The following is a 9,671-nucleotide window of genomic DNA, read 5'->3' on the forward strand; positions in this document are numbered from 1 at the left end:
TGATCCGCCCGTCTCGGCCTCCCAAAGTGCTGGGATTACAGGCTTGAGCCACCGCGCCCGGCCTAGTTTTTTGTATTTTTTAGTAGAGACGGGGTTTCACCATGTTAGCCAGGATGGTCTCGATCTCCCGACCTCGTGATCCGCCCATCTCGGCCTCCCAAAGTGCTGGGATTACAAGCTTGAGCCACCGCGCCCGGCCCAGGAGAATCACTTGAACCCAGGAGGCAGAGGTTGCGGTGAGCTGAGATCATGACACCGCACTCCAGCCTGGGTAACAGAGCAGGAGTCTGTCTTAAAAAAAAAGAAAAAAAAAAAAAAAGGAACAGTCAAGTACAGTAGAAAGTAGAAATTAAGAGAATAAAGAATATTAGACTTGATTCAATGTTAATAGTGATTAGATTTTGGCATTATAATCAAGGAAGAGAAAATGAAAGATAATACATTTAGAGTATTGATGATAAAAGACACAATTCTAGATTATATCAAGGAGATTTTTTAAATTATAAGGCAAAACTAGGCTGGGCACAGTGTCTTACGCCTGTGATCCCAGCACTTTGGGAGGCCGAGGTGGGTGGATCACTTGAAGTCAGGAGTTCGAGACCAGCCTGGCGAACATAGCAAAACCCCATCTCTACTAAAAATACAAAAATTAGCCTGTCATGGTGGCAGGCCCCTGTAGTCTAAGCTACTGGGGAGGCTGAGGCAGGAGAATCGCTTGAACCCAGGAGGCACAGGTTGCAGTGAGCTAAGATCGCGCCACTGCACTCCAGCCTGGGTGACAAAGTGAGACCCAGTCTGAAAAATAAATAAACAAAATATGGTAAAACTATACATGCACACATGCACAAACATGTATATTAATTCCAATACAAGTAAAAATGTAGAAGGATTACATTTTCCCCCCCAAAGGAATATGTTGTTATAATTAACTCACTGTAGAACCCAAATCGATTAACAAAAAATGTGTGTGTGTGTGTGAACTCCCTGTTTAAGTAAAAAATCTGATACTTATAAAAACTTTAAGGAATATCCTAAAAATTTTACCAATTAGTTCTGCACAGCTAAAATAATCCTAATAAAAATTAGATGAAGATAGCTTCTGAAAGCAAAATCTAGACCACCTTCATTATGAAGATTCTGTTTTTCACAATTCTAAATAAAGTTTATTTAGAATTTATTACAAAATCTATCTTTGCTAATAGGTCAGTGTTTCTTTTCCCAAGCACCAAATACCTCCAGAAGGCCTGTATTTGACCCCTAAATTCAACATTCTCCAGAAGTTTGCTTCAAGGAACACTAATTCTTGATGGTATTTGAAAAAAAGATTTCTTGGGAAAATAGGCAAATGAAGCAAAACATAAAACATCTACTTTTGGCCGGGCATGGTGGCTCACGCCTGTGATCCCAACACTTTGGGAGGCCAAGGCAAGCAGATCACCTGAGGTCAGCAGTTCGAGACCAGCCTGACCAACATAGTGAAACCCCGTCTCTACTAAAAGTACATAATTAGCCAGGCATGGTGGTGGGTGCCTGTAATCCCAGCTACTTGGGAGGCTGAGGCAGGAGAATTGCTTCAACCCAGGAAACAGAGGTTGCAGTGAGCCGAGATTGTGCCATTGCACAATTGCCTGGGCAATAAGAGTGAAACTCAGTCTCAAAAAAAAAAAAGAAAAAAAATCTACTTTTGAGGAATTCGAAGTATATATGCTCAGTTTGTCAAAGATTTAGTAAAGACATTTTTGTTTAACCGAGTGTATCTCAAATTTATTTTTGATACACTCAAAATAATTGGAGTGATTGGGATTCTCAGTCCCAATATCTGCAATAGGAACTGCTTTGGTAGATGCTGCCATAACCATAATAAATGTCTTCAAGGGTATAATTTTAGACATTATGGTGAGTGGTTGTGTTGGGGGGTAGTAAGTCAGGGCAACTTTTTGCCGCTCACATCATGCTCTGAAAGTAGCTACCTGCTTTAATGGATGGTTAGTGCTTTTCTATGGAATTGAAAAGATTCCAGCCTGATCCTTGATGTTGGTATTAAACATGCTTATATATAATATTAAACAATGATTAAGGACATAAAGAGTTTCTGTGGTAATAAAGATGCTATATTGAATATCATTTTGTGTATTTTCTGATTTCCTTAAAGAGTAAAGAATCTAAGGTATTACCTAGAAATGAAATTGTTCGTTACAGGCTGTATACACATTCAGCTTCACTGCTTATTGCCAAATTGTGGCTCCACCATTGTTCCAGTTTTGAATCCCTTCGATCATTGAATATGAATGTTCATATTTCCCGACCTCTGCTATAAGTTTCAATATTTATTACACTGGGCCAGGCACGGTGGCTCACACCTGTAATCCCAGCACTTTGGAAGGCCAAGGCAGGAGGATTGCTTGAGCCCAGAAGTACGAGACCAGGCTGGGCAACATGGCAAAACCTCATATCTACAAAAAATACAAAAATTAGCTGGGTGTGGTGACATGCGTCTGCAGTCTCAGCTACTTGGGAGGCTGAGGTGGATGGATCACTTGAGTCTGGAAAATTAAGACTGCAGTAAGCCGTGATCATGCCACTGCACTCCAGCCTGAGTGTTGGAGTGAGACCCTTTCAAAAAAAAAAAAAAATTATTACCTTGATTACAAGTGAGTCAAGCATCTTTTCATATGTGTTTATTGGCCAATTGTGTTTTCCTTACTGTGCTTTTGAATGATGTCTTTGCTGTATTTTTTTTTTTTTTTTTTTTTGCATTCTCATTTATTGATTTTCAGGATTCTTAAAATATTTCAGGTATTGGCCGGGTGTGGTGGCTCACGCCTGTAATCCCAGCACTTTGGGAAGCCGAGGTGGACGGATAATCTGAGGTCAGGAGTTCGAGACCAGCCTGGCCAACATGGTGAAACCCCGTTTGTACTAAAAATAAAAAAATTAGCCGGGCATGGTGGCGGGCGCCCATAATTCCAGCCACTCGGAAGGCTGAAGCATGAGAATCACTTGAATCCGGGAGGGGGAGGTTGTAGTGAGCCGAGATCACGCCATTGGACTCCAGCCTGGGGAACAGAGTGAGACTCCGTCTGAAAACATAAACAAAAACAAAGCAAAAATAAGCCTATTCCAAAACAAAAATAATGAAAGTATTTATTCGGATGTTTTTAAATAAAATTTTTAATCTTATGTATTCGTGTCCAAAGGTGAAGAACATAATGTACTGAAGAATGTGATAGGACTTAAGTCACTTCTGTAGGACGTGAGTCCATTTACCTAACATTTTTCTTTTACCCGGGTCAGGTTCCACCCAGACTCGCCTCCTACTGGCCCTGAGAATGCAATGACTCCATCCTTCGCATCAAGTCAGGGGCCCCAGCATTTGGCCGATCTGCTCCTGCGTACTCCTAGGTCAGGCGGCCACTCCCAGAAGTCTCCGCGGCTCGGGCGGTGGGCGGGGCGCGCGGTCTTCGTGGTCACTGCTGTATTTTTGGTTGGTTTTAGGACTCTGGACGCCACTTCTCAGAGGTGCCTGCGGTGCTGACTGTTCCGTCTTGGACTACAGATTCCATGGGCGACGGAGAAATCTCGGACCTCTGGCTCCGCCTCCCTGACCTCTGCGCTGCGGGTGACCTGGTCCCATCTGAGGAAGAAGGCGGAACGGGTCGCTGCTGGAGCCTCTGCAGCCCCAGCTCGCAGCCCGTAGCCCGCAGCCCGCGTGGGACCCTGTGTGGCGGTGAGAGTGGAGCTGCAGGAGGCGCTCAGAGTCAGGATGCCTCGGTCGCGGGCAGGGCTTGTCTCCCGCCTCCTGAGGCCCGGGGGTGCTGGAACTGCGGAGGAGGGGGCTCATCTCTAGGGAGACAGTTGGGGAACGTCTCCTTTGTGACGTAGGGACTGAGAAGGGTGCGTGAGAGTCTTTGTGACCGGGACATAGAGTGAGTGTCCTTTGCGAAGCGTGCTTTGCTGTAGCTTTCTGGTGTCACTGACCCGTGGGTCCAGGGTCTCGGTTTCCCTGTCTCCTCTCAGTCTAGTATGACTGCCACAGAGAAATGATCCAAGCGGGAAATCAGATACTGAGCCTTAGATGAAGGTTTCCAGTGAGAAGAAACAGGATGGGAAGCTTAGAGCAGGAATTGCCCTTAAGACAGTGTGATAGACTCTGTTAGAGAAAAAATATTCAGTCAACTTCTTAAAGCATGCAAAGGAAGACTTGATTCAGGATCATCGCGATAGGTATTGGAAGTACAGCAGTGAGATTTTGCAGTGGGTGAAAGAAATTGGGTTCAACCCCAAATTCAGCATGAACGAGCGGGACTTTATAATCAAGGAGCAGGTTAGGGATCACTGGATGACAAAATACTAAGAGGAAATGTCTGGGATAAGTAGGATGCTGGCTAAACACACCTGTTGGGATTCTTTTTAAAGAGAGAGACCCGGGTGATAAGACATCATCACCTGGGGGATGGTGGAGGGTGAAGATACGGGGGCAGAGAGTTCCTGCTAAACTGGCTTAGAAGGGGTCTTTGCTATTATTGGATTTTACAGTGAAGTGTACTGATGGGCCCATTAGAAGGAGTAAGAGCCTGAGTAAAGTTTGATCAGGCATAGTTTGTGTGGGAGTCCTTCCTGGAAGGGTTATACACTCCGTCCCCATCTCCCGGTTCTTGGACTTTCATTTACATGTTTTAGAAACCGGCCTTCTTGAATTCTGACCCTAAGAACCTTCAGTGAAGGAAGATTGGAGAGTCCACCCACCATACTTCTTTCTGGTTATGTGTATGAAATTATATAGCCTTGGAGGGGGGAACAGAAACACTATTTTTAGGCGTTTTTGGATTGTTCCGTTTTGGACTTCTGTAGATTGAAAGCAACAGGAATATGAACTCAGTTGTGATGTGTCCTTGCAAATGAAGGAAGTGAGCCAGAATGTAAGTGTCCCAAAATAGGAATTCTTAGTCATTGGGTCCATTGTCTGTTTTCTTGGGCATGCAGGGCACCACAACCCCCCTGAAACTCTATATATATGTTTGTTAATTTGCATTTTTCCAGGGTTCTGTCATCCAAATTATTTAGACTTGAGCTTTAGATATGGAATCAGAGTGTTATACCTTTGAATGGTTTTGCAGAAAACTAATGATCAAGATTATGAGAATGGTTAAGAAAATCATACAACATTCATGAGATTGGACATTATACTGATAATAAAATGTATGCTTATAAAGAATTTGTGAATAGCTGCATACCAGGTATCAGGAAAACAAAACATAATAAGAATTTGTCATTTACGGAAAAATGGCTATGATCTAACCTTAAATAGGATTTATAGTTACAGGTCGCAGTTCTCAAAAACCATATATGCAGGCCATTTTTTAAAAATGGAAGTTTGCAAAACCTTTCGAAAGGATTGTATCTAATATGACCATTCAATTGGTTTTTCAGAAAAGAATAGAAGCGGAGAGGCCACATTTATTGAACATCTAATATGTACCCAAAATCATGTGGTCTGTTTTCTGTGTCTTTTGTCATTAAATGTGCAAAGGCCATTTTCCTGTTCATTAAGGGAAGAATCTTTATAGTGAGATGTTTCTAATTATGTAGAAATGGCACAGCTAAAGGCTATGCAAGAAGACACAATGTTACATGGTTCTATCACGCTGATATTTTTAAATTCTAGGCCTACTATTTAGGTTTCTTATAATGACAGAAATGTACCCTTTTCCCATAATGATAGTTTAAAGTTTAATACTTTGAAATGTATTGATGTTCTATTTGTAATGATGAAATGAAGACAGGTTCATTGCAAAAATTTCATTACTGAAGGAAGTTATGAAGAAGAAATAACCCCAAATGCCCCCTGCCCAGAGAAAATCACTTTAACATTTTTGGTGTATGTGTTTCTAATTTTCATGTATGAACATTTGTGTGTAGTTTTGTCATTGCAGAAGAGAATTAATAGAGACATGAAGACTCCAGCTGTTAGTTTGAAAATAGAATCTCCCTCAATTGTTGGTGTTAAACCAAAATTATGGTATGGTATTGCTTTCGACTGAGCTTTGGCATTAGGTTCCAACAGACTAGACTGAATCAAAATGAAGTCATTCATGCTAAATGCCACATTATCAAACTGAAACTTTAAGGGAGCAGATGAATTTCAAACCTGTTTTTCCTGAAAACAGAAGATTCCAGTCTAAATAATTGATGTTCACCAATCTTTTATTTTTATTTTAAAAAATTTGTTTCAAAGACTGGGTTTCACTCTGTCACCCAGGCTAGAATGCAGTGGAGTGATTATGGCTCACAGCAGCCTCAAACTCCTGGGCTCAAGCGTTCCTCCCTCCTCAGCCTCCCATGTAGCTGGGACTACAGGCATGAGACACCAGGCCTCAGTTCTTTTTTCTCTAGTTCTGTTATTTGTTCCCACCTTACACAAAACCCACTGTTCCACCACAGTGTGTAATGAGGGCAGGGACCCTCATTCTCTTTTATACAATGGAAGCTGCCCCATTTGTGAATCCCAAATAAAAGCCCATGAGATCTATAAGTCAATTTATTGTAACTTTGTCTTTTGACATGGGTTTCCATATATCTGTGCATCTTAGGAGGAGAGGGAAGTACCAGGGACCACCTGAGGTGAAAAACAATCACATATTTACACCTTTTAGATATTAAAAACGTCATTTAACACTCAAGAGGGCACAAATTATGAGGTAAGACATCCTCTCAGAATTAATCATTTATGCTGGGTTCATGTCTGTAAAATCTCAGCGCTTTGGGAGGTTGAGGTGGGTGGATCACTTGAGTCCAGGAGTTGGAGACCAGTCAGGACAACATGGCAAAACCCTTTCTCTACAAAAACTGCAAAAATTAGCTGGACATGGGAGCACTCACCTATAGTCTCGGCTACTTGTGGGGGTGAGGTGGGCGGATCGCTTCAGCCCAGGAGGCCCAGGCTGCAGTGAATTTTGTTTGCGCCACTGCACTCCAGCTTGGGCCACAAAGTGAGACCCTGTCTCAAAAAGAAAAAAAAAAAGAATAATTTAGAGATGCAAGATTACTTCAGGGAAAATGGCAGTTATATATGATTTCCAGGTGTCTTGCAACTATGAATAATATTTCCAAAGATAGTTTAAATATTATAAAACGTAGTTATTGTAATATTTACAAGTATTTACATAAATGCCCATATTTTGCAGAAAAATAAGTTTCACTATTGTTAATTTAGCACCGTATTGGATCCTGTTCATCGAACATGTATACGAGGCTGAAGGGTGTTTTCCGTAACGTCCGGGGAGTAAGGAAAGGCGCATTTTCTCCTTAACCTGTCTTTTTTTTTTTAACAGTTTTTTTGTTTTTGTTTTTTTAATTAAGACTGATATTTTCTCAAAGGTGAGCCTTGAAATTTGTAAAATTGGAATTATAAGAAAGAGAAACCAGCCAGGCACGGTGGCTCACACCTGTAATCCCAGCACTTTGGAAGGCCGAGGCCGGCGGATCACAAAGTCAAGAGATTGAGACCATCCTGGCCAACTTGGTAAAACCCCGTCTCTACTAAAAATACAAAAAATTAGCTGGGCATGGTGGCGTGCGCCTATAATTCCAGCTATTTGGGAGGCTGAGGCAGGAGAATCCTGTGAACTCCGGAGGCGGAGATTGCAGTGAGCCGAGATTGTGCCATTGCACTCCAGCCTGGGTGATGAGTGAAACTCCATCTCAAAAAAACCCAAAAAACAAACACAGTAACAGAAATTTGGGAAATTTTATAATAGGTAGAAAGTAAACAACACAAGCCTAAACATTCAAATGGACAGAGAAGAAATGAAAAGGAAAACTAGAGAATACTTTGCATTGGATAAAAAAACAAAACATACTGAAAGTCATGGCATATAGCTAAAACAGTGCTAAGACAGAATTTATAGCCATAAATGCCCACATTGAGAAAGAGTAAAGATCTCAAATCAGTAACCTAACTTTCTAAAACCCAACTTTTCTTAAAAATAAGGAAAGAGCAAATGAAACCCAAAATAACTAGAACTAAGGAAATGGTAAACATTAGAACAGAGGTAAATGAAATAGAGAATAAAAGGAGAATAGAGAAAATCAACAAGTCAAAAAGGTTGTTCTTTGAAAAATACAGAAAATTGATAAACTTTAGATACACTGACCAAAATGAAAGAAGATCCAAATTAGTAAAATCATGAATGAAAGGGGAACATATCTATTGAATTTAGATAAATAAAAAGAATTATAAGGGAAAGTTAAGAATAATTGAATGCCAACAAATTAGAAAACTTAGATGAATGTTGAACTTCAAACAAAAATACAAACTACCAAATTTTACTTAAGAAGACATAGAAAATCTGAAAAAGAAAAAAAATCTTGGTCGAGCACAGTGGCTCATGCCTGTAATCCCAGCACTTTGGGAGGCCGAGGCATGTGAATCATGAGATCAGGAGTTCAAAACCAGCCTGACCAACATGGTGAAACCCTGTGTCTATTAAAAATACAAAAATTAGCTGGGCATTGTGGCACGCACCTGTAGTCCCAGCTAGTCAGGAGGCTGAGGAGGACAATCGCTTGAACCTGGGAGTTGGAGGTTGCAGTGAGACGAGATTGCACCACTGCACTCCAGCCTGGGTGACAGAGCAAGACTCAGTCCCATACCCCCCCGCCCAACACCCCCACAAAAAAAACACAAACACACAAAGTCTGGATGCTCAAAAAAAAAAAAGAAAAAAGAGAAAATCTGACTTTCTGTCTCCTGGCACTTACTCACCTCCCCTCTCTTTACTTATAAAGAGATTAAATCAGTAACCCAAAAACCTCCTATAAAAATAGGAGGAGGCTGGCCGGGTGCAGTGGCTCATGCCTGTAATCCTAGCACTTTGGGAGGCCGAGGCGATTGGATCACGAGGTCAGGAGATCGAGACCATCCTGGCTAACACAGTGAAACCCCGTCTCTACTAAAAATATGAAAAAAGTAGCCGGGCATGGTGGCAGGAGCCTATAGTCTCAGATATTCCGGAGGCTGAGGCAGGAGAATGGCATGAACCTGGGAGGCAGAGCTTGCAGTGAGCCGAGATCGCGCCACTGCACTCCAGCCTGGGGCACAAAGTGAGACTCCATCTCAAACAAAAAAAAAAAAAAAAAAAAAAATAGGTGGAGGCCAGGTGCAGTGGCTCATGCCTGTAATCCCAGTACTTTAGGAGACCAAGGCAGGAGGATTGCCTGAGGTCAGGAGTTCAAGACCAGCCTGGGCAACACAGCAAGACCCCTTCTCTACGAAAAAATTTTTAGAAAATTTGCCAGTCATGGTAGTGTGCAGTCAACTATGATCACACCACTGCACTCTAGCCTGGGTGACAGAGAGAACCTGTCTCAAACAAAACAAAACAAAAAGGTTGGGCCTAGATGGTTTTCCTGGTTGATTCTACCAAACATTTGCCTAAGAATTGACAGAGGTTCACAAACTTTTCCAAAAATAACACTTCTGAAGGTACTCTTTAAGAGCAGTATTTCAATGATAGCAAAATGAGACCAATTCAAAAAACTATAGACTAATGTTTCTTGCGCACATAGGCATAGAAACAACTAGAAAACCAAATGCAGCAACATATAAAAGGGATTATACATTATAATCAAGAGGGATTTATCTCAGGAGTGCAAGGTTAGCTCAGTAAAGG

Source organism: Theropithecus gelada, chromosome 19 (assembly GCF_003255815.1).
Source record: "Theropithecus gelada isolate Dixy chromosome 19, Tgel_1.0, whole genome shotgun sequence".
Lineage (NCBI taxonomy): Eukaryota > Metazoa > Chordata > Mammalia > Primates > Cercopithecidae > Theropithecus > Theropithecus gelada.